The sequence below is a fragment of the Mesocricetus auratus genome, unplaced genomic scaffold (genome assembly GCF_017639785.1).
Source record: "Mesocricetus auratus isolate SY011 unplaced genomic scaffold, BCM_Maur_2.0 Super-Scaffold_100013, whole genome shotgun sequence".
Taxonomy (NCBI): Eukaryota; Metazoa; Chordata; class Mammalia; order Rodentia; family Cricetidae; genus Mesocricetus; species Mesocricetus auratus.
The window spans coordinates 76,739,332-76,760,671 of record NW_024429196.1 but is presented as its reverse complement, the minus strand read 5'-3'; the positions used below and the strand labels follow the sequence as shown (position 1 = coordinate 76,760,671).

Sequence of the window (21,340 nt, the reverse complement as noted above, 5' to 3'; positions counted from 1 at the left end):
GAGAGGCAGTGGGGACTTGGCCTGAGGGTTTCAGATCACGAAAGAAACTGCTGAAAGCTTATAGCTGGCCTCAGGCATGCTCCCATCTCTTTAGTCTGCATTATTATGGCATCCCCACATTCCGCCCTGCCCAGCTCAGCAAAAAATAGGGGTTGGAGGGGCACAGGGTCTGTGCGAATGCCCATCGGCCCCTCTGCCCTTCTACAGGCAGGCTGCAAAATGCCCGACAAAGAGTTCTCTGAGGAAAAGATACTACAGGTAATCTGCAGAAGGGACCCCTGGTCCTGGAGGCGAGAGCTGCCACTGTCTCAGCAGTGCAGAGCACGGCTGCCTTTGTCACCCGTTCCTGCCTCATAAACAACCTTGTGAACGGATGCTTCTTAGGAGCCCTTTTCTTTTTCGTTGTCATGTTTCCTAAGCCACAACATTTTAATGTGTGCATTTCCATCCGCTGTGTGCTGAGTTTGTAGAGACACAGTGAGCTACATCAGGATTACATTCTGAATTGGGGGTCAGCAAGCAGGAAAGAATCTGAAGGGCATTTCCAACAGAAACATAATGAACTCCTCATCATCCCCAGGAACAGATGCAAACCGTTTACTATCACAACGCGCAAAACCCAAGAGCTATTTTCAAATTGTCATTTTTATCCCATAAATCAAAAAGATCTTAGAAGTTTCCCTTAAGTACCTCTGGCTAACTCTATTAGACCTAATGCTAAAGACCAAATAAATGTACATTTTGATCTTTTATTTCTTGATTCTAAATTCTCATAGATTTAGACTTTCAGTGAGGAATTGATCTTTGACAAATTCCTTCCATTATGTCCCATAATGCATTATTCTTTTTGAACATTTATCTGTCTGAAGACACATGCAAATTTTCTTTATGGAAGGGGAGTTTTGTAAGTATAATTGCAGATGAAAAAAGTTTGCTTAATGTGGATGCATTAGTCAATGTAATCTGAGCCACAGTTGACATCATACTTGAATGGCATTAGCCTCTAAGTGATCTTCCTGTATCTTCTCTCCCTTACACACACACACACACACACACACACACACAGAGGCACACATACACACACTCATGCACACATACACACATGCATGCACGCATACATGCACACATACACACACTTATGCACACACACATGCACGCATGCACACGTGCACACACACATACACAGTAATCACATCAGGTCATGTCCAAACTTAAATCTTCTGTGTCATTCTAAGCAAGCTTGACCGCCTTTGTCCTTGAGAGTCCAGTCTGTGATCATCATAGAGGAGCAGAGCCTGAGCTGGGCTCGCATTGATCAAAAGGGTGATGTCAGGAGACACTACAGAAGTAAGATGGTATAGCGAAGCCAGTGGTAGCTTCCAAGAAGTCTATGGAGAGGGACTAGCACTGGAGGTGTCCCAACAATAAGGCTGGAGCACTTGTCTTTTACACAACTGTGTCAGCAGTTGGGTGCAAACTGCCCACAAGGAGAGGCCATCACCTCCCAGTCGTTCCTGGGAAAGTGGCTCCCATGATAGGGATTTCTGAAAGAGTATCTCTCTGAGTGAGCCTTTGGCAACCCACACTCCAGCAACCGAGGATGGGCGCCCTTTCCTCGTCAGGGGGAACCTGGCAGGGTGGCGGCACCTTCCCCTTCGGCACCTTAAGCCCAGTCATCCCCCAGGCCCTCGACAGCTGCATCTCTTGGTTCCTGACTTTCTCGCTCTCGCTTCACCATGAATTCCTCCTGACCTCCCGATTGCCCGTGCCTCCCTCTCTACACCCTCCACACTCCACAACGAAGCCCCTTCAGGTTGCCCTGTTCAGAGAACTATCGTCTCAGAGAGCATCCTGACCACCCCACCTCATCATAGTGTCACCATCTGACCCTTCCACACAGCCGCTCTCCATCCCAGAGCCGTCCCTGTGAGACTCAACACATAAATGCTGCATCTACAGTCTACACTGTATCCTTATCTCTCAACATGTAAACCCTGCATCTACAGTCTACACTGCATCCTTATCTCAACATGTGAACCCTGCATCTACAGTCTACACTGCATCCTTATCTCTCAACATGTAAACCCTGTATCTAAAATCTACACTGCATCCTTATCTCAACATGTAAACCCTGCATCTACAGTCTACACTGCACCCTTATCTCAACATGTAAACCTGGCATCTACAGTCTACACTGTACCCTCATCTTAGGACAGACCTAGGCCAGTAACCTCACAAATATTAAGATAATAACAAATAAATGAATGAATGTACCATATCTGAGCTTTTATCCAGTGTTTGTTTCCAGTGAATACAGCAGAACCCCAAGTTCAAGATGAAATGCATTCCTCAAAGCTGTGGGAGACTCTCGGGCTCTCTTGAGGCTCTGAACGGGAGGAGTAGGTCTGCAGCCTGAGTGTCTACACTAGGATAGGCACCTTACTCTCAAATTCCAGTCCCCAGAAACTAGATCATGCCTGATAGCCTTATTGTATTTTTAAAAAATAATTTGAACATAGAATTCCATCTAATAAAAAAATTAGTAATCAAAATGCATCTGAAGAAATAAAAAAATAATCTCTAGTTATGTACTTGCTAGTATACCTATAATAATAGCCTATGTAATAAGTATGCTAGCTATAGAAATAAAGTCTTACAAATCACCCTTTCATACTTCTGATTCCATTTACTGTGGGATCTGACTGGGCGCATGCTGTCTGACTGCTCTGGCCACTCCCATTTTCATGGGTAGAACAAGATGGGAGGAGAGGAGCTCCAGCTGTTGGATATGACAATAAATAGAGCCCAGCCTGCATGTGCTAAAGGGCTTCCCAGGGACCTGAGCCCAGACATCCATTAGACAGTACGAAGAGACAACTCAGACAAAGAAATGGTATGGAAAGGTGTCATGGAGAAAGAGGAGGCTTCCTGAGCCTGGCTTTGAAAGGGGGAGCCAGAAATGAATGGAAAAATAAACCTGTCCCCAACACAGGCAACGTGGGTTTGCAGATGGGGGGGGCAGGAGGCACCTGAAAGGTGGGAAAGAAGCTTGGAGCAGGGAGAAACATGGCTGCCTGGGAGAGGCTGAAGGACAAAGTGTACTCTGGGACAGGGAGGGGCTGTTCAAATGGCCTCTGCAGGGGGAGTTTTCATCTCTTATTACAGTTAATCTGTGACATGATAAAAATAAGAAGCAATTAAAAGCAAGACAATAACTTATACAACCCTATACCCCAGGCATCAACTGTTTAATTTGTTTTCAATCTTCTAATTCTTCCCTGTGTGCATACATATATTAACATACTTTTAGATTTCATAATTTAATTTATTAATAAATGGAAATGCTTTTCCGTAATTTTAGTAACTCTGTGTTAGCAGACAACCAACAAACTGTGGTGTACATTTTCTCTAAGTACCCCATCTCAGCCCCCCCGCCCCCGCCAGGACCAAGCATCTCGTTCACACTTAAAATATACTTATATTTCACTACAGTATCGTTTCTCATTACTGTGATGAGATACCTAACAAGAGGCTGGAGAGATGACGAGGCAGTTAAGAGCACTTCCTGTTCTTGCAGAGGACCCAAGTTTGGTTCCCAGCACCCACAGTGGATGGCTCTGTAACTCCAGCTTTAACTGTGAACTTGTCACAGCCTAGAGTCACTGAAGAAGGAAGTCTCAGTTGAAGGAATGTCCAGGTCAGATGGGCCTATAGCCTTTGGGCATTATCTTGACAGCTTATTGGTGTAGGAGGGCCCAGCTTACTGTAGGAGGTACCGTTCCCCAAGCAGATGGTCTTGGACTATACAAGGAAGTGAGCCTGAGAAAGATCTAGCAAGCAGGGCTCCTCCGTGGTTTCAGCCTCAAGTTCCTGCTCAAGTCCCTGCCCATCTTCTCTCAGAGACAGGCCACGAGCTGAAAGTGTAAAATGAGATGGCCCTTTCCTCCCTGATTTGCCCTTGGCCATGGTGTTGGTCACAGCAACGGAAAAGAAGCTAGAACAGACGTTCGGAGGCCAAGCAGGGATGTGAGAGTCTGTGGGCAATGCTGGGCCCAGGGAAAGAATGTGAGTTGCTATGACTTTGGAAGTAGAAAATATCAGTTTATAAGAAAAGCACAAAGTCAGTCTAGAAACTTCTGTGAGAGTCTGGTCTACCAATCACAGGACAAACTGCTCAGATTCCTAGGTCACGTCAACAATAGTGTAATTCTGGTAAGGGAAGGGGTGGGAGCCATTTTGTGAGCGTGGAGATCTTGCTGGTAAAATTGGGCAGCAGTGAAGGAGGCCTCCGGGGCCCCTCACAAGTGTGGCAAGACCAGGGCAGGAGACAAAGGAAGGAGCAGAGCTTGAGAGAGGCTCAGAAGGAAGGGGGGGGGGGGAATCCTCCCACAGGTGCCAGCAGGGCTCCCCCTCTTCACAGACAAGGTGTGCTCTTGAGCCGGCTGCAGCCAGTCTGTTTCTGATAGAGAAGGGAGCATGTCACCTAATGTCACACAGTGGGGAAAGCCACGCGGAGACCTAGACTCACACACACCTGGTCCCAAATCCTCAGCCACCATTCTGCACTGCCACTCTGTGCTGGCACCAGGGCATCAGGAAAGCCTTCCTGCCTAGGAGGCTGGCAGAGGAGTCCCTGTGGGGATTGACTGGGAACCCTGACTCCAGTTCCCAGAGGTCTGCAGACATGCCTCACCTCATCCCTCCTCTTCTTCCCTCCTCGTCCTCTTCCCTCCTCCTCCTCTTCTCTCCTCCTCCTCTTTCCTCCTCCTCCCTCCTCCTCTTCCCTCCTCCTCTTCTTCCCTCCTCCTCCTCTTTCCTCCTCCTCTTCCCTCCTCCTTCAGCTCCCCCGGGTCAAATTCAATTAAAGCAGCGATCATACATGGTTATCTTTTATCTTGTCTTAATTGTTTGTGTGTTCATGTGTAAGGGTGTGTTGTGCCCATGCATGTCTGTGTGCCACGTGTGTCCTGGTGCCTTTGGAGGCCAGAATGGGGTGTCAGATTCCATGGGACTAGAGTTACAGACAGCAGTGAGCTGTCATGTGGTGCTAGCATTGAACCCACCCAAACCTGGTTTCTCTGCAAGACAAGGTGGAGTCTTAACTGCTGAGCCGTCTCTCCAGTCCGGTACATAGCTTCCTAGTAAGGACCTTCGTTCTGTGGGCAAAGGGGAAGTGCTGCAGTGTTGCAGTGTTGGCTGACTTGGAAGCTGCTTTTGGTGACCACCAAGCTGAAATTTAGTGAAATTAAGATCCTGTAGAAGGGGATTCACAAAGACAGATTTCAACAACCAAATCCATCCATCAGCATCCATTATGGCTCCTGAGCTGTTAACAAAACCACCATCCTGAGAGGGCGGAAGGCTCACTGCAGGGACAGGGGGCACACACAGGCTCCTGGTGTCCCTCACAGCTGTAATCTATCACATTTGCAAACAGTGCAGTTACCCTCAAACCTCCTCACATAGCTGTTAAGAGATTTCTTTCCGAAACAACTGAACAGTTCCCCCACGAAATGTGTGTCTCTGAAGGGGGGGGGGGGGCTTTTGACATGATGCAGGGCAAAGCTCCCTATGAAGTACCCAGAAGCACAAACCCTGGGGTGATGACTCGGAGTCACCCAAGTGAACCATTCAGGGGTGCTTTTCCCATCTCCCCCAGTGCGGGGACAGCAATACTTACTTTACTCATAAATTTCTAGTTAGCAGTAACTTCCAGACAAAGTGGCACATGGCATCTTGCAAATGCTGTCTTTGATGAACTGTCCAGACCCACAGTCAGTGCTCATTAGGAGACAGGCTGTGGGTTATCTGAGTGGCAGGGGAGGCATGCCCACTGTGGTACTGTATGCCACTAATAGGAATGGAGGTCTCTTTCTAAGCTAGGCCTTTTGTCAGAATGATTCTACTATGTCATGCCGCGCAATATGTTATCTGGATATGTTTACGTATGAGGTTAAATATTTGATGGCTGGAGACACAGGCATAACCAGTAAGAACTGGAAGGCAAGAAACTTCGCAGTTCAGGGACTACTGGGACAGATCCCGAGGCAGCAGGCATGACTGGGCTCGCATCCTGGCTGTATGGCCTCAGTTTCTGAGGAGCTAAAGTTATACATATGGCCATAAGGCACTTGCAAGGGCTAAAGTGATCAATGCATGGGAGTCATTCAGCACGTCTTAAATGTGCAATGAGCTGGAGTCGCCCCTTTCCTGCTCTCCCTTGAGGATGTGAAGCTGACTCGGTGTGCCCACCTGGCTCACCGAGAAACCCTGTCTCAGTCCAGGTTGGGCATCCTTACTTGGGCCCAAGAATCCACCTGTACACCCACAGGGGGACTCTGACTTGTGCCCTCTGTGGACACATTAGCTCCCTGCTATTATCTGACATTCTTTTAGAGCATCCAGGGAATGCTAGGACAGCAGGTACCAGGGATGGGTACAAAGCCGACAGGAATCCCTTCTTTCCAGTATATTCCAATGAAGGAAACCCACCGAGTCAGGCGGTGCTGTGACCCTAAACTTCCACAGAGACCATCCTTGGCCCTGCTCTACAAAACAGCATTGAAATGAAACCTGTGTGCACCATGGGAGACTCCCAGAGTCTTCTCCTGCCTCTGGGTCTCAGGAAACATCTCCTCCAACCCTCTTCAGTGGACCCGCATCACCCGAAACACCCTGTGACCTGAAAGCTGCTCTTCCTGTTCTATGGGTACCACTGTGCAGGGCCCGCCTGGCTAGGCCTCAGGAAACCAAAAAAAAAAAAAAAAAAAAAAAGCCATCCTGTCTTTCAAGATGTGTTTTGGCTGACAAAGAGAGCAAGCTCATCTCCCAAGCAGGTTTTTCTCAGACGCCAACCACACACACGGGGCCAAAGGAGGAAGGCTCAGGGCAGGGCCAGCAGCAGCTGGATCACACCGCTGTCTGGCCGAAGGGAGACTAGAAAGAAATGAGCGAGATAGTAAGGGAACAATTGCAAGGGTCACATCTCAGACAGAAGGTGGAGAAGGGGAAAAACCTGGATGGGAGGGGGCACAGGGAGGACAGGACAGGACTCAGGACGAGCCTGAGGGAAGAGAGGAGGTGAGGAGCAGGGAAGGCTCTCTTGCCCAAGCCTCCTGGAGGTGACAATGTGGGAGACTGGGGAGACTGGGCGTGGAAACTGAGGAAAGGTGCTCTACTTACCTGTGAGGATGTAAACGCTAATGGCTCAGGAAACAAGTCACAGCACCTGCTCACAGTCATACGGGTCAGTAAGTCACAGCGCCTGCTCACAGTCATACGGGTCAGTAAGTCGAGCAGGGCTAGGCGGCCAGGAAGCTCTCCATGCGGAGACCGTTTGCTCAGCCACATCCACTGGTGGCTGAACTGAGTGACCCCCATGGCAGCATCACACAAAACGCAGCCACATCCCAATGGCCAAAATAGGTCACTGAGAGCCAGACCAGCCCTCAATGCACAGCCGTCAGGATGACACTCCAGGGTAATCAGGATAGAAGATACTGACATCACCATCTTTACCGAAATAGCATCTATCTCAGGAGGAGAAAGTTAGGACTTCCTATTTGTGAAGTGTACCAGGACATCAGTAGAATGAGGCTAACTGCCCTACCCAAGCTTACCCTGAAAAAATCCGTATGTGAAGTAAGTATTTACAAATATTTGCTGGCTGACCATTCCACCTGCTAAAATTTAACAAACAACCCTTGCTGTTAAAGATCTCAGATGTTAGCTCAGCAGTAGATAATAAATGTATAACCAACTCTAGTAGCAGCTAAGAGATAAAAGATAAAGTGCAGGAACAGGGCTGGAGAGATGGCTCAGCAGTGAAGATCACTCTGCTCCCGCAGAGGACCCAGGTTCGCTCCCAGCACCCATGTGACAGCTCACAATCATCTGCAACTCCATTTCCAGGGGATCTAATGCCCTCTCCTGGCCTCCATGAGCATCAAGCCCAAATGTGACATGCATAAATTTACAGCACACCACACACACACACACACACACACACACACATACACACACACACACACACACACACACACGAAAGGAAGGAAGGAAGGGAGGGAGGGAGGGAGGGAGGGAGGGAGGGAGGGAGGGAGGGAGGGAGGAAGATAAAACGGGGAAAGACAACAAGGAGAGACCGAGTGGAGGAGGAGTGGGGTCCCCTTTTGGACAGTGTTGAGGAAGACTGTGTGATGTCAGGATTAGGGGGAGGTCAGTAGGGATGGATGGCAGGGCACCAAGGAGAAAGACAGCCAACAGTCTCAAGAATATGGGGATAGATGGGAAGGTTTTCTAATCGTGGAAAGCAGCCCTTGGTCTGGCCCCTTGTTCAGCTGCATGAGGCCCAGCTCTTAAGAGAGATGCTTCCTTGCCAATCAAATTCCCCTCCTTTCCTAGCCCCTGAGTGGTAGAAAGGCTGGAAATGACAAAATCTGCAATCCGTCAATGCACCTCCAGGCCTCTGATATTCCCTTCTGGATCTTAGAGCCTAGGGGCAATGTCTGCTGTAGACTTGATGTTGTGTGACCAGAGGCCACCCAAGCCATGTCTGGAAAGAAACATAAAAACAATTCTGCATAGCTCCAGATGGCTTTGAAAATTCAATTAAGCCCACAACTAGCCCAGGAACCTTCCCCATCATAATTATATTACTGATCATTAACATTTAAAGAGGCTGCAAACAGGACACTGGACACTGCAATAAATTATCATTGGCCACTGGGCAAGCTCAATGAATCAGGTGCTTCTGGAGCCTTCTGAGACTGTCTGGTGCTGTCATTTAGATGTTGCTCTACTCTTTAGTACATGTGGTATGGCAAGGGTGGCAGTGGGGGCAAGTCTGCACACATAAAAGCTTCCTTTCTGGATATCTGGTCTACCCCTGTAAAACCAAGTCTACTGCAGCTTCTCCTAGCACCCAAAGGCACCAACTTTCGGACTTGTGTTTATCAAGGCATTTCTCAGAGAAGAGGAGAGAGCAACTAAAATTGTCTGAAATGGAAGACATGGGTAGTAGAGTAACCACGGTATGTGTGAACAAGGCAAAATAAACCGACATCAACTAAGTGTCAGTCATGGGTTGGTGCTAGGTTCATGCTCTCAGCCAACATTTCTCAACCTGTGGGTTGTGACCCTTTGAACGACCCTTTCACAGGGGTCTAAATATCAGATATCCTGCCTATCAGATATTTATATTATGATATACAGTAATAAAATTAGAGTTATAATGAAGCAACAAAAATAATGTTATGGTTTGGGGCCACCACGACGTGAGGAACTGTATTAAAGGGTTTCAGAACTAGCAAGGTTGGGAACCTCTGGTAAGCAATGATGTTCTTTAAGATACAGTGTAGCATACAGAACACACATACAGTATACACTCCTTAAGAACACGAGGCTTGTGGAAGAGAATGGATTCACTGACAGCACACACTGTTGTTTGCACAGACCCAAAGCCACATGAGAAAGGATTTGAACTCTGCCTCCACTGGATCTCCCTTTATGGTCAGAATGGTAACAGAAGGTTAAAAAAAAAGGATGAAATGCTGTCAATTTTTAATGAAAACCTGAGAGAAAAACTCCCAGAAATACCAAATCTGGCCAAGAAGAAACTGAGGAAGATGAGCAGTGGTTAGAACCCTCAGGCCCTCCTCAGCCTCCCTCCCAACAAGCCACAGAGCTGCATGCTGGGGCCAAGAGAACTGGCTCTCTCCATCCATCCTCAGGGACGGCTAGTTCTCAGAAGTCAGCCATCCCTGCCTTGGGTGATCAGAGAGGAGACTGTGATGCTATCCCTGTGCCTGAGGCACCATTCTTAGCAGCTGTGTGGACAGACTGCCCTTTAGGAGAAACAGACATAAAGACAGACAGATATTTCTGATTGGCAGTAGTTATCTAAAGACAGAAACAAAGGACAGGGGTGAGGTGGGAGAGCTGTCTTTGCCCCTACAGTAAAGTCCAGGTGTCAAGGAGCAGTATGTCCAGAAGAATGCAACAACACCCAGCATCATGTGATGCCTGCACACCCAGAATTACAGAACATCATTTCCTGAAGACCAGTGGGCAGAGGCTGGCCATGCCCAGCATCAGCACAGACCAGAGAGCACTAGCATGAAAGCAACTGAGCATGGGTACAGAGCTGCACTGGTTAGCAGAGGCTAGCCTGGGGTGGAGCAGCCTACCTGGGGCTCTTTGTAAGCAGAGCAGAGTTGGTGATGGCTTACAGCAGGTGGAATAACCTAGAGATGAGAAGTTGGGAATGTAACTCGGTCAGTGATGGAGAGCTTAGGCATGTGTGAAGGCCTGAATTTGATTTCCAATACCACTGTATGTGGTATGTGTATGTGTGTGTGTGTGTGTGTGCGTGCATGAGTGTGTGTAAATGAATAAATAAATAAAACCAGAATACACATATAGGAGTCTATAAGACTGTCATCCAGTCCAAAAGGACTTAGTACCATAAAGATGGAGAAGTTAATAAACTCCCCCAAAGGCTGGGCCTTAAGCATCTTACCCACTCTGTCTTCTATGCCTAGAGGAGTATGCCAAGTACCAAAAGGCATTTACCATACACCTGGTTTATGCATGGGTGACTCCTGACCAACAGAACCATTTACCACACATCTCGTGGATACATGGACAACTCCTGACCAACAGAACCAGGTTTATATTCAGCAGCAGCCAAAGCCTAGAGCATCAAGGTCTCACACATACACATACACACACACACACACACACACACACACACACACACACACACACCATTTCTAATTCTTAACCAATTTCTGTTCAATTTTTCAGCATTTACATCTCAAAATATTACAACATTGGCGACAGTCAGATTTTGTAAGTTTGAGAAACCCAAAATTTAAATTTAAAAAATGATGGCACTAAATCTCAAGGACATGCCAAATGTAAAATCGCATATAAAAATAAGTGTTAAGAGACCTAAATATGGGCAAATATGATATGCAGAAGTCAGCATTATTGTATAAATTCATGGGAGATGAGGTTAATTTTAAAGTATAATTTTAAAATAATTACATAAAATGAAATATGATTTTTTTCTTTTTAAATTCAAAGTAGATGGAATGCATCACTCCTGAGTCATGCATGTACTGATCAGCAAGAGAAATTATCTGGAAAAAAATGTTTCTGGAAAAAAACCTAGAAACATTAAGAGATAGCCCTAAATGATTTCTCATAGACTCTTTCATCCAGCACAGCTCATCTAACACTTCATCTGATGATACAAGGGAGTCCTTTTGAAAACCCACCCCGCCTGAGCCCCATCTGCCTACGCTGGAATTTCTATGCTGGCCACACAGTGGTTTGTATTTGGTGAAAGCATTTCCAATCTGTCTTTCCCTTTTTTCACTTCCTTAAACACAGTACAAATTCCATGTAGGTTTCCTCTATCACTATCAGTAACTTTGGACGTGTATTCTTGTTGATAAAGTGTTTGAATTAGAGTCAAGCATTACTCTTGCAAGAAAAAAATATGCTGTTTTTAGTGATGATCAAATTTCCTTCTCTACTTATGAACTACCAAACAAAATTTCTCTGTTGAGAAAAGACAGCTTTAGTTAATTAAAAGTGTAATGCATGGCAGAAGTGTTTTATAATTATGAAATGAAATATGTCAGCAAATATCAAGAATTGTCCATAAATCACAATGTTCTAAACCAGTGAGGGCTCCTATGAGTTTTCCCTGATTGTGGCCATTTAATAGACAAAAAGAGGTATCTGGTTCAATCACAATTCATGGGACCAAGCCTGGCACCTGGCAAACCCCATGCATGTCCCTAACCCCACAGGACAGCACAGCCACGGAGTGCTTCAGAGTTATTCAACAACCTGACCAATTATCCAGTCACAACTCCGATTCAGGGAACTGTCTGGAACTACAGCTCTGCCTAGTAGGATGTATCAGGTGAGATTTGGCCAGGGGTTAGGTCCTAATTAGGTGTCTCACCCAGGCAGTTTTTAGGGTTCAGTTATTTGAGGCTGTAAATCTGCATCACCTTTCATGACACTCTAGGCAGATGACTGACCAGGCACTGGAGCCATCATGAAATCAGTTCTTGATACTCTTGTCTACAAGTGGGAGGAAGAGTCCTGGGTTTTGTCTTTAGCATGATAGAGTGCTCCTTCTAAAAGGACAAGGTTAGAATAAACTGGCTTGGAGCCTTCCTCTTGCATGTTTTTGGCGTCTGTCTGCACTGGGAGTTGGCGACCAATAAGTAGGTGCAGAGAGACAAGAGTTCTACATCATGCTCAGAGGTGAGGCCCTGCCCATGCAAATCTGGAAATATCAGCACTTCCCTGCTTTGGCTTGTCTGTCTGATTTTAAATATACCTTTTAGAAATACAGGAAAACAGTTCAAAATATTAAATTTGAAGTCAAATGAGCCTGGGTTGGAGACCAGATCTTGCTATAAACAATCACTTGTATAAACGGCTACAAGATAGTCACTTGTGTCTCAGGCCCCTATACTTGAAACAAGGTGTAACACTTCATACCTCAAGAAACTAATATAAGGGTTTTCTATGGCTTGAAGGACATTTGAGAGTTCCCTTTAGGTTTCATACGGGAAGCTTGGTCCTCAGTGTGACAGTGTTGAGAGGAGATGGCCTGGTCAAACTGAATTAGGTTACGGGAGCATCACCCTCAGAAGGGATTGAATTGGTTGTGATCAAGAAGATTTAGCAAGAGTGAGTTACAAATAAAGAAAGACTGCCCCCTCTGCCCTCTGTCATCCTGTAAGGTTTGCCCATCACCATCTCCCACCTGATGCCATTCTCCATATTGTGATTTAGCCATAAATTCCTTACTAGAGGCAGAACAAATGGATGGGGTCACCCAGCTTTAGACTTACAACCTTTAACCTGTAAGCTAAATAAACTTAGTATCTTTCCAAGTATCCAGCTTCAAGTATTTTGCTACAGTAACTGAAAATAGATTAATGTAGAGTTAAGCAACGTAATGACTATTAAGCATAAGGCCTGGCATGGAAAACATTCAATGAATACTATGTTTCTCATCACTGCAGTTTATAAAAGTATGTGAATTAATGTTAAATAATGAATTGATAACAGTTCGTGGTGGAATGCTACCACATATAGAGAGGTCAAGCAGTTCTCACCCAATCTAAGAGGTTAATAATCAAACCCTATGCTAGGCTCCCATTTCAGTCTAAGAGGTTAATAATCAAACCCTATGCTAGGCTCCCATTTCAGTTTTCTCTTGCATAACCTGGTAAAAGCCTGCCTGCCTTAGTTCCTGTCATCTCTCTATACTTGCGTTCTTAGTCAAGACAACTGTTTACTAATCCCTGAGTGACAAAGGACTGTTGTATTTAGGAATAGTTCTAGGGTGATAAATCACCAGGAAGATCGTGGTGCAGATCCTAAGGGGACACAGAAGAGCGTCGCAATGATTGATCAGTCAACAGCAGCTCACTGGACACCTGTCACCAAAGTGACACACTCTCAGGGGACAACAGGCAGCAGGTTCTTTCAAGATTACAAAGGAAAAAGGGGTAGATGTAGACACGTAGACACAGAGCAACTCTCCACACTGGATGTAGACACAGGTAGCTCTCCACACTGGATGTAGACACAGGTAGCTCTCCACACTGGATGTAGACACAGAGCAACTCTCCACACTGGATGTAGACACAGGTAGCTCTCCACACTGGATGTAGACACAGAGCAACTCTCCACACTGGATGTAGACACAGGTAGCTCTCCACACTGGATGTAGACACAGAGCAACTCTCCACACTGGATGTAGACACAGGTAGCTCTCCACACTGGATGTAGACACAGGTAGCTCTCCACACTGGCAGTCATGAGCCATGGTTGCTGTCTTTTAGTCATCTTTCTACTGCTGTGAAGAGGCACCATGGCCAAGGCCACTTACAAAGAGCAAGTTTCCTGAGGCTTACAATGGCAGAGGGTAAGAGTCCATGACCCCGGAGTGGGGGGGAGCATGGCAGGGGGCAAGCAGGCCTGGCACAGGAGCAGGAACCGAGAGCTCACACCTCATCCACAGTCGTGAGGCAGGGGAGGCTAGCTGCAATGGCGTAAGCTTTGGAAACCTCAAAGCCTGACCCTGGTAACACACCTCTTCCAACAAGGCCACGCCTCCTAATCATTCCCCAAAAGTTCTACCAACTGGAGACCAAGTATGGAAACATAAATCTGTGGGGGCCATTCTCATCAAAACACCACAGCTGGCAAGCGGGTGGACAACTGAGTGGAGACCTACAGGAGTTCAAGACGTCTCTGACTGAGGAACTTGGAAGAACTTGAAGGCGGGTGGGGAGTAGATCTTGAAGGCTGATGAGGACCTGAACCAGAGGAGAACTGGGTGGGATTTCTTTGGCAACAAACAGGAGGTGGCTACACTGGCCGTGCTTGAAAATGCCAGGTGCAGCGCTTGCCGAGAGAGAGAGAGAGAGAGAGAGAGAGAGAGAGAGAGAGAGAGAGAGAGAGAGAAGGGTTCAGGGGGGTGTACACCACAGACAACCCAAGAGGGTTTCCTAGAGGTGCGTCCACTTCTCCTTGATGTCAGCTGAGGAAACAGCTCCAAATGGGGAAGAAAGGACGGCCGCTTAGTTATGCAGAATGTTGTCTCTGTGACACTGAAAACAGAGGTGGCCATCTAAGCCTTCAGGACTGTGGCATGACAACTTATCCTGACTGAAGACCATGTCACATAATCACCAAATCTCAGCATAAAGTTCACCTCCAGAGGCCAGACACAGCCTCCTGCCTCAGCACCTGCATTTACTCAACAGCTCACTCCCTGCTCTGGAACAGGTGACATGACATTTGTTTTGGTCCCTGAGCCTCCATGACATGAATGATAATCCTCATGAGAAACACACTGGCTTTATGCTCTGCTATAGCTGGGAGATAGGGACAGAGCAAGACTCCTCCCTGAATGGGTGAGGCGAAATGTTTGGGGAGGTAAACGGCCCTTGGAAGTACTCATCTCCCTTGCTGCCTCGTAGAATTCTAGAATGTTCTGTGAGAAGCTGCATGGGAGGACCCTCAGCTGTGGACACAATGAAGAAGCATGCCACAACTGCGTGGCTGAGGGCGTGCAGAAGCGGAAGAGGTGGCGGGGAAGAGGTGGCCGCAGTCGCGCAGCTCACCTACACATTCATGGGACCGGAACCTCCCAACCATGAGCACGATGTCTCATGGACAGACAGAGTCAGCAGATGACAGATTTTAAAGGTAGGACCATAAAGCAATGCTGGGGAGAGGGCCTTGAAGACATACAAAGTTAAGAGCCCCCAACTGTAGCCAGAAATCCCCTCGAGCTGAATTCCGACTTGTCCCTCCACTGCTTCCATGTTCAGCCATCTCTCCAAATGACAGTGTGGCAAGCTCACGGACTCAGATCAAGAGGCTGCCATTGCTGTGGCTTTCCAATCTGCTGGTGGCTCTAGAGGAAAAGTAAATTCGGTGGTGACATGTGAATTCATCTGCCTGCTCAACATATCTGGGAAGCCATCAAACCTGCAGCTTCTTATACAAATGTGCCCCTTGCAGACTTCATGGCATGGTCAGGAGATCAGGACGTCTGCCCCAGCACCATGGACAGCACCAAGTCTGCAGTGAATGCAGGTGGCAATGGCTGTGCTATTCTTTGTTGCCACAGCAGCCCTCTGGCCTTGTTTTCCTGCCCCCTTCCTCTTCCATCCTGTTGGCTGTTTCCTTTGCCAGCCAGCACTCTTCCATCCCATCCCTTCCTCTCCCTCCCGTCCCTTCTTCTTCCATCCCATCCCTTCCTCTCCTATCCCATCCCTTCCTCTTCCATCCCTTCCTCTTCCATCCCTTCCTCTTCCATCCTATCCCTTCCTCTTTCATCCCATCCCTTCCTCTTCCATTCCATCCCTTCCTCTTCCTTCCCATCCCTTCCTCTTCCATCCCATCCCTTCCTCTCCTTCCCATCCTTTCCTCTCCTATCCCATCCCTTCCTCTTCCCTCCCATCCCTTCCTCTTCTATCCCATCCCTTCCTCTCCTTCCCATCCTTTCCTCTCATATCCCATCCCTTCCTCTTCCATCCCATCATTTCCCCTTCCATCCCATCCTCTTCTATCCTATCCCTTCCTCTTCCTTCCCATCCCTTCCTCTCCTATCCCATCCCTTCCTCTTCCATCCCATCCCTTCATCTTACTTCCCATCCCTTCCTCTTCCTTCCCATCCCTTCCTCTCCCATCCCATCCCTTCCTCTCCTATCCCATCCCTTCCTCCTCTATCCCATCCCTTCCTCTCCTATCCCATCCCTTCCTCTCCTATCCCATCCCTTCCTCTTCCCTCCCATCCCTTCCTCTTCCCTCCCATCCCTTCCTCTTCTATCCCATCCCTTCCTCTCCTATCCCATCCCTTCCTCTTCCCTCCCATCCCTTCCTCTTCCTTCCCATCCCTTCCTCCCCTATCCCATCCCTTCATCTTCTATCCCATCCCTTCCTCTTCCATCCCATCCCTTCCTCTCCTATCCCATCCCTTCCCTTTCAGAACGGAAGGAACGAACATTGCTGCCACTAAGCCCAGTACCGTGCATGTTCTGAGTAGAAAGCACAGCACTGCAGCGTGATTCCAAGTCGCATCCACTATTCACACTGAGAGCAGAGCTTGATGGCTGGTACCATGCCTGGCTTCTCAGTTTCCAGAACAGACTTTTGTGATGAAATGCTGCTGTGTAAAGGGAATTTAAAGTAGGGACTTTGGTGGCATATCTGTATGAAAGAAAAGTATTTTCCACACAAGGGCTAAATTCATAGGATTCCTCTCCAGCTCATCATGGCAGGTGTTGCCACACCTCATTACCGTGTAGATGAGGCCAGGATCAGAGAGAAAAACCCAGCCATCCGGATGTCGAAAGTACACACACAGCCTTGCCTTAACCTCCTCCAAGCAATACATGGGGCTTTTAGGTGGAAAGGGGTGGGGTGTGGAGAGAGGGAGACAACAGTTGCTGACAGCCAGAGGGCTTCACAACCTGTAGCAGTAGAACCTATGTGTGGGATGTGGAGACTCCACAGCCCTCCTGCCTGCCCCAGCAGGGAACAGCTCACTCATAAGCCCCACTTTCAGTGGGGAGTAACAGGGATGATAGAGAAGGGGCCGAATGGACCCATTTAGGTTGCATGGGTTGCATGCATTAACACCTCAAGAAAATGTCTGCTTAGACAAAATCAGAGGTCAGAAATAAGACAGGAGGATAAAAAGGGACAAAAGAAAGGAGGTGGGGGAGGAAGAGCCCCTGTGTAATCCTCTTCTTCTACTCTTTGGGGACCTGCCACCCAGCTCCCAAATAACTACACAGAGACTTTTTCTTACTTCTGAATGCCTAGCTTTTCCAACTTACATTACCCTGTTTCTCTTTAACTACATTCTGCCTCTGGGCTGTTTACCTTGCTTTATTCTATACATCTTTCTTTCTTCCTTACTCCATGGCTGGCTATATGACTGGATGGATGCCCTGGTGTCCTCCTCTCCTCCTTTTCTCGACTTCCCTCTTCTTCTCCAAAGCCTAGACTCCTCCTATTTCTCCTCTCGCCCACCAGCCCTACCTATCCCTCTCTCCTGCCTCACTATTGGCCATTCAGCTCTTTACTGGACCAACCAGGAGTTTTAGGCAGGCAAAGTAACACAGTTTCACAGAGTTACACAAATGCAGCATAAAAGAATGCAACCCATCTTCACATCATTAAACAAATGTCCCACAGCATACATGAATGTAACACATCTTACACTAAGATTCCACACCACCACTGACTTGTTTTGATTTCCTGCATTCTAAGGAAACACTAGGTCCTGTTTCCAGCACTTTGTAGGTACTCACTCATCCCATTACTAACTCCGCCTTAGAAAACTCAACTAAGCAGCAAGAGAACCAAGACCAGCCCACCGGTCTCAGCCAGACTCGGAGCCCAGTCAGCCCAGTCGCCAGCCCTCTCTTTCCCACCCACCACCAGGAAAGCCTCAGGGCTTGTCCGGGCCTTGTATTTGGGCCATGGGAGTCAATATCACAGAACACCCCCCCCACACACTAAATATTGAACAGGTAGTTAAGGGACTCTTGCAGATCCCCTACAACTATTATTTTTAAACATTGGACATTCCCTTATGGCTGAATTTAAAGCAGGGGAAAGAATGAGGGGATGGATTTTCCCTGGAGGTAGGAAAGAAAAGTAAAAGACTAATTAAAACCAAAGGGCAGGCTAAGGTTTAGCCAATGTGCCCATAGTCCCAGAGAATTAGCCTTACGGTCTTAGCACACCAGCAGTACCTCAGAGGATCATGCTTAAATGAGGCTTTAGCAGAAAGTAGCTTTGGATACAAACATTACATTAACCATAAATATGGTGCAGACGGGCTGTGGGGAAAATTGGCTTGGGATGGATTGAGAACTAGAGCCATGCACATTTGGTCTTTCATGACCTTGGGGTCCTATGTCCCAAGCTAGTGAATCCCTGTCCACTGTGGAGAATTTGGTCTCAGTGTGACAGCCTACCTGCCCCTGCAGTCTGACTTCTCTTAGCCCCCTCCACCACCCACTCACTAAAGAGTCCATCCAATTACAGATCTGGCTGGGTTTCATCTCAAAGCTGCTTGGCCTGGTGTAAACCAACTCAACATACTAGCTCCAGCTCATTACAGACTCGGTATCCACTGGGAAAACCAAGGCAACCGTCAGATCTTCCTCTGGAGGGCTTTCCTAAAAGCGAGTCATGCTCTCGGCCAGAGTGGCTGGGGGCGGGATGGATCAGGTGAAACTCCGAGGACAAGGACCTTTTGATCAACCTGTCCTCCGTGAACAGGATGACAAAGGAAGCAAGCCCAGGACAGCGCCAGTTTCCTGAGTTCCGTCCTAATCTGGCCGTGGGCTTTTCTTCCATGGTTGCTCCCTGGCCTTGCTCTCACACTCTCCTTCCTGCTTCTGTCCCTTGGCTGTGTGTCCTCACACAGAGTTCTTTTGTGTCCTGGTGGAGGACTGCATTCCTTACTCTTACCTTCCTTGGATCAGGAACTATATCTTTCTCTGCTTTACAATAACAGAGGTACAATTCTTTGATACACACTGAATTGTCTGTCACAGTGTTATCTTCTGAGGCCTGCCACGAATATAGAAAAAAAAAAGATGCCCATGAACAGAGTAGCATCAGTTTGGCTTTGGCTATTAGCTACTATCAACTTACTGGGAGAGGATTATGAAGTCTATCTAGAAATAAGTAGCAAATTGGAAGCTAGGGTGCTTTATTGTGGGAAAACAAATGTGCCTGTGAGAGTCTGCAAAGGTTTGGTCAAGGGCAGACAGTCTCAGAAGAGCCCACTTCTTTCAGCTGAGACAACTGTCTTCCTCTTGGGCAAGCAAGGGAACAAGAGACTAGAGGGTTCCACTTATTCTCTCAGAACAAAAACTATGGAGTAGGCCCTCCCCACAGAGAAGCTCATATAAGCAACAGCATAGGGAGAGCCACAGGGGAGTCATGTGGTCCTCCTCTTCTCCCTCATGGGTTACATTCTGTTTGGACCCATCTCCAGACCACTTCAGTGCCCAGCAAAGGCAGAGTCCCGGAAGTGACAGACCCTGTGCTCACCCAGCATTCCACTCTGGATCCGCGTCAGGACTAGACCCAGAAAATTCCAGTAACATCTACACCAGTTCCTGTCACTGGTTCCACTTTGCTGGGAGGAAAGGGGCCAGGGGACTAGAGCACATGCTGGCTCAGGGTCCCTCCCTCAATCACAGAGAACGTTCTGGAGGGAAAGCCCACAATGGCTGCTGTGAATGTGGTAATTCTACAAGGTGTCCTCACAGATAATCTGCTCAGACTGTAAACTCCCAGAGATGAAGGCATGTGAGTGCTGCCATCTGCATGGAGAATTTTCTATAACTCTATTTTTCTTATAATGGAGAGGGAATGCTTTGCATTACTCAGAGGCATTGGACATGTCCCCTCAATACCAGTGAGGCCAGTGAGAGGAAAATGGGCACACCCTGCTCGGGCTGAGCAGTGGGAAAGCTTGTAAATGATGCCCCGTCTGTCTTCTCTGGCTCACGGGAATCCTCAGTGGGGCCAAAGGACAGGCCTGCCAAAAACAAATAATGCCTTCTGTCTGCCATGGAGAAAAAGGGCAAGTACATCACATTTTCTCAAATGTAAACTTTATTCCCACATTTTTTCTTAGCTTACATACTGTTTATCATCAGTTTCCTCTGGCCAAGACCCAGGGTTAGCTAAATTGATGGCCAGGTAGCAACAATTGTCCACCGAAAAAGGATGCTTTTGGCTACAGCAACTCAACGTGCCAGATCAAGGCAAATAAGGCAGACTTTGTCTACAAAGACATCTCTTTGCACATCTAAGCAGGGTTCAGGACAGCCCCAGTCAGGGACATGCACTTGTTACACACCTTCACCCTCTTCTCCTTTCCACAGGCTTGTATGGAGAATGAGTCTACACAGTAAGAGCTGTCTGTGTGTAACCCAAGTCACAAGTAACTGCCTGCCAAGTACACCCTTGCCCCTCAGCACAGCCCCGAACACCTGAGAGACAAAACTTTGGGAGTCCTAGCCCAGCATCTGTACCAAGTGGGGACAAAATGGCCACTGGGGGTTCATTTGTGACTTAGCCATTAGAGTCAACAGTTCCAGGAGAAGGAGGTCATGTTGAGAGGGGTGACTGATGTCCCCACAGGAAAGTCCTACATGGAGGTACACTGTGTCAGTGTTCCAGCATGGATGCATGGGACCAGTGAGGAAGGAGGCCCTGGGGTTCTGGAGAAGTGTAAGCATTTCCTCAGCTGCACAGGAGACATAATCCCTAACTTAATCCCCAAGTCAATACGGTAAACCCTGTTTTGCAATACCCAAGATGGTATGATAAACTCTGTTTTGCCTAGGAGAATACTGAGGTTAAGTAGCTTGTCCAGAGGTGCCTAGCTAACAAATGATAAAACACAATTCAAACCTGGTATCGATTTACTCTGTGTACCTTACTGATGAGCTCTGTGCAGAGATAAGTCTCTCTGATCAGCTGACCAGCCTGGATTGGAGACGAGCATTTATCCCAAATCTGCCCTTTCCTAAATCTGAGATTTCTCCAGGCCCCTGGTTAAAGCAACAATTCTGCCACTCTAAGGAGTCTCCAGCCTCAGCCTCTGGGTCCCCAGATCAGAAGTCCTGCCTATCCCTGCTCTCTCCTTCCCTCACTCCGGTGGCTTGTCAGCATGCCCAGGTCAGGAAGTCTTGCCTATCCCTGATCCCTCCCTCTGCTGCTTGCCATAGCTTCCCTCGCTCCAATGTTC

The 21,340-nt window shown here is 47.6% G+C and overlaps 1 protein-coding gene across 2 annotated transcripts in view; it reads left to right on the top strand.

Moving 5' to 3' along the window:
* Trpc7 (transient receptor potential cation channel subfamily C member 7) overlaps positions 1-21,340 on the top strand; it is a 130,963-nt gene that overhangs the window by 51,638 nt on the left and 57,985 nt on the right. The window lies entirely within an intron of this gene.